This window comes from Micropterus dolomieu, linkage group LG16 (assembly GCF_021292245.1).
Source record: "Micropterus dolomieu isolate WLL.071019.BEF.003 ecotype Adirondacks linkage group LG16, ASM2129224v1, whole genome shotgun sequence".
Classification (NCBI taxonomy): Eukaryota; Metazoa; Chordata; class Actinopteri; order Centrarchiformes; family Centrarchidae; genus Micropterus; species Micropterus dolomieu.
The window spans coordinates 10,111,281-10,121,960 of NC_060165.1; the positions used below are offsets into that span (position 1 = coordinate 10,111,281).

The window sequence follows — 10,680 nt, forward strand, 5'->3', positions numbered from 1 at the left end:
GGCAATGAAATGAAAATAGCTGTCCATTCAGAGATGAGTATATAAATTATGTGCTTAACACGCACACAGGCTTCGGGTTCGTTAGAGACTGCCTGCCACTTTGAGTTTGTATGTGTGAACAAGCCTTTCCAGCTAACATTATTAGTCTTTGATTTTCAGTCAAATGTCTTTGGTTGTAATTGGTGACATTTTTCCAAATCAAATTTAGCACAGTAAGTCCCACTCACTCTTCACCTGGACACTTTGAATGGCACTGATTGGTCTATTGGGGGTGCAATAAGATGCCCTGAAAGTCAAATGCTCATAGAGATGTATAATGATAGTAACATACTGCCGTTCCCACAATGCCATGCACGTTTGTCATTGCTCGTAGCATCATAATTTCAAAACAATTTCTGTAATCTGTAAAATCTATGAATCCAAATTCTAACCAAATAAAAAAGGATGAACTCATTCAGCCTGCTATTAAGGGGCACTAACTATAATATCTTCTTTTAACCAATTCTTTGAAAACTCTTTAATGCTCTATCTTCTTATTAATTACACCTTCTGTACAAATCCAGACTCGCAGTGAATATTAATACCACTCATTTGTCATGTGAGGACAAGCTTAAAGAAAACATAGAAATCTTTGGTAATTAATACATTAATTAGCTTACCTAATGATCTCCTAAGTGCCAATGGCTAATATATCTTTAAGATTATGTGGGACATTAAGCAGCTGATATCACCTGTTCAGCATGAACATATACAGCTAAACAGTGCTGAAAGTCGGCACTTAAAGAGTATATTTGGTGTAAAACTTAAGGATTCCACATTAGTCGGACACTAATTCCTACACACGTCTTTGCATCTTTCTTTTTCTCGCCCTCCTTAATTCTCCAAGAGAAAAAAAAAATAGACCAAAAATACTCTCCCAAGTGATTTCCACTGCTTATCTCTACTCTCCTACTTGGGTTTAACTGTGTCAGCAGTCATTTCCCGGTGAGATAAATGAAAAGGCGAAGCAACTTTAGTTTTGATGATGCTTCAGAATTAATCTCAAAACATCTTGGCCGAAATAAAGAATCTGTCAAGTCTGTATACTATCCAGTGGGAGACTTTTTTAATTACTTTAGTGTAGTGCTCTTATGTTTTGACAAAAAGAATACATATACAATCTGGCAACAAAAGATGGATTTTAATAGATTTAGAGTTTTGTAGCTGGTCCTGCTGAAAATAAACTACTACAATATGAACATAGTATATTAAATACGTCTAGAATGTGACCTCTAATTCATACTATCAAGTAATTAAAAGGAGATTTTTCCATTATAAAGTGTGTTTAATGTTGTAATGTGGTGCTGATTGGAGTAGTCAAATGAGTAGAGTCCTCCATCAGACTGAAAACTAATTTCTTCTTGACATTACTTACTCCCCTCTGAATGATCACCCCTCTGTAGTCACTCGATTTGTTCCCTTGAATTAATAAAAACCTATCGCTCCATTTGCTGTTAATCTATTTCTATTCCTTGCACTTCACTCCTTTGTGGTTTTTCTACACGCATGATATTACCTAATAAAGAACACTCAGTGTTTTTTGTTTGATTGTGATCTAAGGCAGTGGTTCCCAACATGGGAACTGAACTGAGCTGAATCTAAGGGTTAGTGAGATGATTTAGTAGATAAGGGAAAAAAACTAAATTTGTGTACATAAAACTATGGTTAATTTTCTGCCTTTTCTTTAATCTTTACTCTAAATATACTGTGTAGTTTTACCTCTTCAGGAGGCAGGCTATATCACTCAACTTCTCACAACTCATAGACATCTGCCCTTTGACAAGGGGTCACAAATAGACATTTCTTTTTATTTGGGGACTGTATCTAGCTCTGGAAGATCACGTAAGCCAGTGGTTCTCAAACTTTTTAGCTTGTGCTTTCTTAAAACGCAGCAGTGGTTACATGTCATATCAAGTTTAACATGGTTGACTTGTGAACCAAAAGGAATTCTCCTTCATAAGTTATTTCAAGTCCACTTCCACTCAACAAAACTATGGCTGCGTTCAGACTGCCAAAGTGACCAAAATCTGATGTTTTTGGTCATATGTGACTTAGGTCTTGAACAGTGTGAAGAGCCCAGGCCACATGGAATCTGACCTTTTCCAATTCAGATTTGGGCCACTTTCAAATGTGGTCTAAATCCGATACAGGTCTGGACAGTCAGATTGGAATTCATGCAACTCTGACGGCAAGAGGGCAAGGAAATACGGGAGTCCCCCGTGAAAGTCGGGGGGTGGTTAGGAAGCATGAGCTAATCGGAGCTAAACTTAGTGGCTCCTTGTTTACTTCTGTATGACAGTGTTCTGCGTCTGACGTTGTTTTATTCCTCTGCGCATCCGGGTCTGATATGGGCCACGTTTAAAGTATAATGTCGGAACTGAGCATTACGGCTTGCAGTGTGAACAAAGTCGTATACAGCCACGCTGGCTGGTCTTTGAGGCTGTATTTAGGCACAGCACTGCTACAAACTAAATGCTACTGACAGCATGCTAACATACTCTCACTGAATTGGACAAATAAAGATTCTGACCTTATGATGGTGATTCAACCTGAGGATGACATGAATGTCTGCACCAAATGTAATTGCAATCCATCCAAAAGTTTCACAATGTCATCTTGTTGACCCCTCAGTTAGTCTTGTGACCCCTTTGGGTTGGCCTGACCTCCAGGTTGGGAAACACTGGTGTGAGTTTAATGAAAGCCAGGTAATGTCTACATTATATGTTTGAAACAATCTCATTAGAAGAGGAAATAAGTTAACAGAACAAGTCTCCAACCTTAAATTGTTCTCACAGTATTGACTGTGTTCTCACTGCATCGTGTCCTTGTCAGTGTTATTTACCTGCATAAATAAAAACCCTAATTAGATTCTCCAAAAACACATTCTGCAAAGTGATGAAAGAAAATTAGAAGAGTGCTGACAAGCTGCAGAAGTCATTAAACTGTGGCAGTTTTTTTTTAAAGGCCTTGGCCTGAATAACGACAGAGGGGGAATTCAGGGTCTTTGCTGCAGTTATTCTGAATGCGGTGCATCTTCCGAGTGCGGCTTTTCTCAGGCTACTAATTGATCATGCCACTCACAGCGTAACACCAGTCACAGTTATTTGCTCTGTCGCAGTGTTTGCATTGCCCATGAGTTCGGGTGAAGTCATGACAGATGCATTTCTGTAGCTCAGGCAGCAATTATGGCAGCCGAAATTAAAATACTGACTGAACAAATGAGCCAAATAAAATGTGTTTTTGTCAGGTTTGATTCTCGTCTCTTAGGCAGTTAAGATATCTCTGCATATTAAGACATGTCTTATTATGAGTACACCTGGTGGTGAAGATGCCAGTACTTATTACATAGTAATTAAGATTATGCTTTTCCGACACACAAAACCTCATTACTTCAATGCTAAGCAAGGATGTTGTTTACTGGCATGGTGCAGCATTCAATTCCCAGAGATTTAATTTGATTTTCTGTGACTTTGAAATAGATTGAATGTAAAGAATTTTAATGAAAAGGTTATATGGAATTATTCACACTTCACCTCCTAACAAAGTGAATGATAATAAAGTAGGCCGCCTTCTGTCTCCATACCTTCATGTCTTAGGACACTTACTTTAGTTTTATCTTTTTGGTTACAGTAACTACAGCTTTGTTTCTTAAAAAATAATCCACATTTCCTGGGTGTAAGAAATTATCTAGTAAAACAAAACTTGTGATGGACTTTAAAGCGTTGATTGCCAACCTGAGGGGTCAGGATTCTCAAATGGGACCCAAGCTACAACTTGCTCTAAAATAATTAGAGGGATAACAGAAAAACAGATTAATGTGTGATGCACAACATTTTCTTTTGAAACACTGATACTTTTACCAAGGCCATTAGTCGTTGCTTCATTTAAGGGGATACTCCGACGATTTAGACACATTTAAAAAAGACTGATCATAATTAAAGCAGCAGAGGCTGACTTTTAATCCATAGCATGAGTCAAGTTCCAAAAAATGTGGGATCCTACATTTCCCATGATGCCCCCTATTTCATCTAACATCCCTTCTTGCCTGGTATATTCCCATCACATTCAAACTCAATGTCTCCAGTTTGTAATACAGACTTTCTGTTAGAAATGTGCTGCCTCCAAACTCAAGGCGAGATAACCCCCGATGACATCACTGTGACATCATCAAGGTTATTTCGTCTTCAATGCTGCGTTCCAGGCAATTCGGAAACTTCTGACCTCCAGCTAGAAAAACTATCCTGGACTCTACTTTTGGATTTCCTACTTGTGAACTTGGAGAAAAAATTTGTACCCCGACTTCACGGGTAGCAGCTGAATGACGTCACAACAATTGCAGCTCCCATGGAAGCACACATATAACATAGACTAAAAGGCAACGTAAAGTATATTCCACGTATTTAATTAAAGTATAATACTACTAGTGTAATACTATCATATAGTAAAACCTGTTCTGCATGTGAATTGATGTAAAAATATGTTGCTAGGTAGCTGGTTACACTAAAGAATCTCTAAGTCGTCTTCTCTACAAAAGAGTTATTCAGTAAAATGTAAAAAATGCCAAAACATTAGGAAGTATAATGTACAACATTTACTATCTTTTAAGGGTTTACCACTTCAGTCATGTGTTTTCATTCAAACTGCCATAATTTTAATTAACACCAAGGGCAGTGCTGAGGGTGCAACTGTGTGTACACTTGAGAAAGTGTTTGTCACATTCAGCCATTTTTTTTCGTTCACTTTCGGGGTCAGGCATCACCATGCACTTGGAACGCTTTGAAGTTGGAAGTCGGATATATCAACTTGGAAATTTCCCAGTTCCGAGCAGTCTGGAACGCAGCATAACTCCTCCATCCTCCAGAGCCACGTGCATCATACTATTATACTCTGTTTTCAGAGACTCCGACTACTCCCCATGCTGAGTAAACTGACCTTTCTATATGAAATAAATAATCAAAAAATGGTGGAATGCCCCTTTAATTTAGTAAAATGCTGATAACTCCAACTCCAAAAAAACTTTCCTTTTACCTGCAGGAGGAGCCAATCGCGGGCTTCAAGGTCAGTAACTACCTGGAGTTCATGGAGGGACTGGAGCGCAGCTACAGAAACATTGTTCTCTCCGACATGAAAAGCATCACTAACCCTGTCAAGTAAGAACATGTTGAACCTTTCTGTGTTAAAGAACTTCTTTAAGTTTTAATCTGCCTCATCACAGCTTGGCTAAGATTCAGTACATACCTGAATACATCTCCTTGTGGCAACACTTCTCAACCACTTCCCACCATAGCATTTCTCCCACAAGCCTCCACTGTGCACTGTGACACACTGAACACCATGTTTTCATGTTGATCAAGCCGCTTAGTGAGTCAAACTCGACAGATGGGGATGTATCAAGGATGAGAGCCTTGCCATCAGAATAAAGATGCTCCAATTCATGACGATGTTGATGGAAAACCGAATTTAGGGCACAGTTCTACAAAATTGTTCTCTGAAATGACATACAATTGCCTTCAAAGCAACATCCTTGTCTAAAACATGTCTTATTGTCATTATATCATAACAATACTACAAAAGTCCTACAAAGACATTTGAACCTCATAACTCATGTTTGTTCCATAAAATTAAAGGATTAAAGGATGGTGATATTCTATATTATTATATATTATTAAGTATTTCCTTTATATCTGAGGCCTGAGACATCGTATTCCTCTGTGCCATAGAGCTCCATTGTAGTCCAAAAGCTATTATTACCATGAACACACACACTGTAGTTAATTTAAGTCGACCCCACATACACCGTACTGCTGCTGCAAATACTCAGATACGAAATGTGTCCTGCTCTCAAATACAGTTTACTCCAGTTTGAGTAACATTTTCTAAAAAAATTTAGTGCCCAGCTATTTATGCTAATTACTGAATATTTTTTTTATGAAATGAAACCTTATAGTCTTGAAGCTTTTTCAAAGATTCATGTCCTTGATAGTAACAAATGGGCTTGTGGCTGAGGGATGAGGCTTTGGAAAATGTTGAGGACGACGACTTACACATTTTTGGGATTTGCTGATGAACAGACAAATACAGAATACCGCCATACTTTTCCTGCATGTTCTACATTACTGTGCATGATGTAAATACTGTATGTGATGTTCATAAACAGCTTTGAAAGTCTAATAATCAAATGTTTTATTTCTGTATTTATGCTTACCCTCATGTAAATATCTAAGATCTTTTGTATGCATTCAACAAGATGTTCTTGTTCTTAGTACAGAAAGAAGCACAGAGTTGCAACTGAATGGATTTTGATGCAGTGTGAAACAAAAGACTGTGTTGCACTTTCTGTGATAATAAAGCATTTATCCAGATAAATTAACAACCTTTTGAATAATCTGTTGCCATCACCAGCTAAAGTATCAGATCCTCTATAGGCCAGTAGAGTCAGGCCATCTCGTGTCTATTACACACATTATTAATGCGAGGACACGCAACAATGCATCACACAGCCTCTCCTGTTTGTGTACTTATGCAGGTCTTTGTATGAAAGATGTATGAGGAAGGTTGTATCATCGTGATAAACCCTCATTAGTAACCACAGCCCTTTCTCTCTCTCTCCCCCTCCACTGCCGTCCTGTTGTCCCTCTTCAGACACACTGAGGCCTGAATAATAAATAAGTTCATAACATCCATCCATTTCTGTACCACAACAACAGTGTTTACCTGGGGAATGTGCACAACAGAGGCATTGGCTAACAGTGAAAGGAACAGATCAAATGTTTATCATGTAAAAGATGGCGCACACACACACACACACACACACACACACACACACACACAGCAGTTCACCACTGAGGGTGTTTAACATTTAGGTCCCAATGTATTGAACCCAAAACTGAAAGCGTTTTTTGGCCACTTGGGGGCAGAACTCCATAACAAGCTGAACATAACAAACACAGTTGACATATTATAGCCTATTCACACATCAAACAGATATGGAGCAATATTGGCGTTAATTTGGAGGCGTGTTCCTGATAAAACCAGTCCAATATTCACTCTCCTTTTATCTCTCCAAAGGGAAATATTTGGCTCTTCAGCTGCTAAATGTTCCACCAAGTTCACCAGCTACTTTTATTCTTTTTCTGTCTGCTTTAAAGAAAGCTCTTTGAGAGCGGTGAGACTGAACCAAAACGGTAAAGTCGTGAGCTAGGAAAAAAAAACAATAAGATGAAAGACACTAAAATGCTCTGTAGTAATGAGGGGAACTGGAAAGTGAGATGATGTTTCTCTGTGGGTTTGTTACTATGAGAAATGCCTTCATATGTAAATATTCCAACAATGTTTTCATAATTCAAGTTTAAAACCGTAACTGACAAATTGGGGACTGTAAAGTTTACATTTTTGTTAACTTGGGTAAATGATCTTGAAATAAAGTTTAACAGCTGCTTATTATAAACTCCCGCCCATTGTTAAATGATAGGACGGTAATTCAGTTGGAGCTTCACTGATGAGTTATGGGCATCAAACACTCACGGGGGGTGGAGAAAGGTAAATCTTAAAATCTAAAAGCGTCAGTCCACCACTTTAATCCCGACTAAAATATGCCATTAACCATTGGATGCAGTGGTATTTTGTTCATATCTGAACTCATCGCTGAGTCAGGATGCTCATCTGTGTTACACAACATATATACATGGCCCACTTAGCGAAACATATTAAGTGCTACGTCTTTGTCTACACGTTACTGATTGTAGGTCACACGTGTGTTGGGCAACGCTCAGAGCCCGTACGTGTGGTAAAGTTACTTGTATATAGCATGAGTGAAACACAAGATGTTACACGGACTCTGTAAACATCTAGATTTATTAAAATAGAAGCATTTCTGTTCTTTCAGACGCACAAAGATTGATGACTGAAAAAAACAAGTCTACACTGTTGTGGTGACAAGCTGAACAATTTATAAAATAAAAAATTATTTTTAGATCAAAGTGTGGCAATAACATCCTCTTACAAAACAAACTAGCTTACCATCAACTCATGTGCTGCAACACTAAATTTATTAAGAAAAACACTGAAAATTCATAAAAGAAAGACATAAACAAACTATTTAATGTAGTAAAATGTCTTATATTGAACAAGCATATCAGGGAAAACATGCAGATGTCCGGCTGCTAACAGATGTGAAAACCAATAAAAGTTTCAAATTTCATTTGTGGGCTGACTGGGAGCCAGTGAAAATGATTTTAGCCTTCACTTAGACAGGCGAAGAAGCAAAAACCCCTGAGGCAAAGATGTTTACTTACAAGTTTTGGTCTGTCAATTTAAAGGAAATATAGTACATACTGTATGTGTGTTTATGTGTTTTACTTGGTTGAAGAAGTAGCAGACATAAAAATAAACCATCACAGTATGGTATGCAATATGTGCGCCTCAGCCTCCATGGGGGAAACTGTTGACAGGGACGATGTTTTTTAGGCTAAAGTATGAGTTCGGATTGACTCGATCACTTGTTTCAGTAATTGGACAGTGAAAGCGGAGGAGCTTTATGTCCTTCAGAATATATCGATCATTCTTTGGCTGTGCAGCGTGTCTCGTTTCACTAGCGCTCTGTCAGTCTGCTTTGTGGAAAATTTAATGTCAAGCTGTTGCCAGATGTCACTGTATGCTCTAGTTTCCAGAGTTTGAGTCTGTGAGCGGTGCACAGAGTTTTCATCAGCTTGAATCCATGTGGACGCTGCTTCTGTTGTGCAGAGTATCAGAGAGCAGGAGATTGATTTAGTGAGGAGAGACAGTGGTGGGCTGTAATCTGTCAAAGCTGCAGAGGATCTAGAAGTTTTTTTTGTCTTCAGGACACTGAGGGAACTCGACTTTGCTGAGAGAAATGGATGTTCCTAGCTGCTGGATGGATGGCACTTCTAGCTTGAAAGAGCCCGCTTCAAAACTGTACAAACGTCTGAGGAATGAGGGGACGTCTGACCCCTTTCTTTTTAATAACACTTGATCAACCTGGCAGCGTACCAGCCGACGGAGACTGGGGGACAGCTAACCTCTTAAAGAAAAGAGAGACAAAGAAAGATAAGTTTTGTCTCTATGTTAATAGACAAGTCTTTTGAAGCAAGGACTACTGGGGCATTTAAAATTGTAGGATCACATAGGAAAAACAGGATGAAAACACAGAAAATGGGAGCCTCAGCTGTTAAGGCGAGTTCACATTTTACAGAATCAAACTAGGTCTTAATCCGGCCATGAGGATGCCCCTGGCTACTGTTTTAAGACTGAACCCTCATTCACACAGACTACCATCATCTGTTGAAAGGAGCAATTGCTGACTTTGATCATTTGAAAGAGCCGTGCTGTCACAGTCAGTAAATCTGTGTTTGTTTTATTATGGCTGACAGTTTTTAGTGCACTGTAATGCAGCATTATTTGCTGTCATTTACTGGAATAAACACGATTGGGGTCTTGTGTGATGATGTAGGATGGCAGAGTTTGGCTCTGATGGCTGGTTAAAATTTTGGATAAACTGTAAAATCACTAAGATCTGATGATAGTCAAATATGTTGTCTATCCTCGCTGTTTGTTAGCAACGTGCAAAACATTCATGTAAGATGCCGCTCACTTTTAGTCTGCGCCGGGTACTACTACTGCCGAAAACATCACCGGCGGCAGATCAGCTGTAACTGAGTTAGACTCTCTATTGACTTTTGATGAACTGTACTCAGTGCTGTTTCCTAAGTGGCTCCTGGCCATGCCTCAGAGAGTTAACAGAGAGAGTAAAATCAGGTCCTCTGGGACGTCACTGAAGTCTCGTGCCCACTGAGGCTTGAGGGGCTCAGTGCTGGGCTGTAATATTTCCATAGAGCTTGGTTCACTTGCAGAAATGGACAGGACGGTATCTAAGAGATCACGACAACATAATTGTGGTATAGATGAGTGGGCACGTTCAAGTTCTCCACAAGAAATTCAAAACAGTGCAGATGGTGCTTAAAAGAAAAGAAGAACCTGAACTGACACTTTGTCTTTCTCAGTAGGTAATATTGAGACTTGAAATACATTTGGGTTTTAATTTTGGGTTATGAGTCGTGAATACTACCTGTAGATGACATTCATTTTGCTGATGTTTATGTTTTTTTAAAGCCCCCTTTTAGCCAGTTTACAACTAATTACATATATACAGCAGTGGTTCCCAGCATGAGTGTCATGTTTATATAGGAAATAGACTTTTTCAATTCAATTCAATTCAATTTTATTTATATAGCGCCAAATCACAACAACAGTTATCTCACAGCGCTTTTTTATAAAAGAGCAGGTCTAGACCGTACTCTATGATGCTATTTACAGAAGCCCAACAGTTCCCACCAAGAGCAAGCACTAGGTGACAGAGGCATGGAAAAACTTCCTTTTAAGAGGCAGAAACCTCGAGCAGAACCATGGCTCAGGGTGGGCGGCCATCTGCCTCGACCGGTTGGGGTGAGAGAGAGAGAGAGAGAGAAAGAGTGAAAGAGAGAGAGAGAGAGAAAGAGAGAGAGAGAGAGGGATGTAAGGAGAGAGAGAGGGGAGGGAGGCAGCCTACACAATATACACACAGAGGTACAGACAGCGAAGGTAATGTTGCTATAAACTAAATGAAAAATGGTACAGATATTTATA

At 39.0% G+C, this 10,680-nt stretch overlaps 1 long non-coding RNA gene across 1 annotated transcript; it reads left to right on the plus strand.

Moving 5' to 3' along the window:
- Positions 1-4,795: 4,795 nt before the first annotated feature.
- On the plus strand, positions 4,796-6,409 carry LOC123985166. The gene is made up of 2 exons (XR_006828625.1): positions 4,796-4,961; positions 5,074-6,409. It is a non-coding gene; the product is annotated as an uncharacterized LOC123985166 (long non-coding RNA).
- Positions 6,410-10,680: the final 4,271 nt, after the last annotated feature.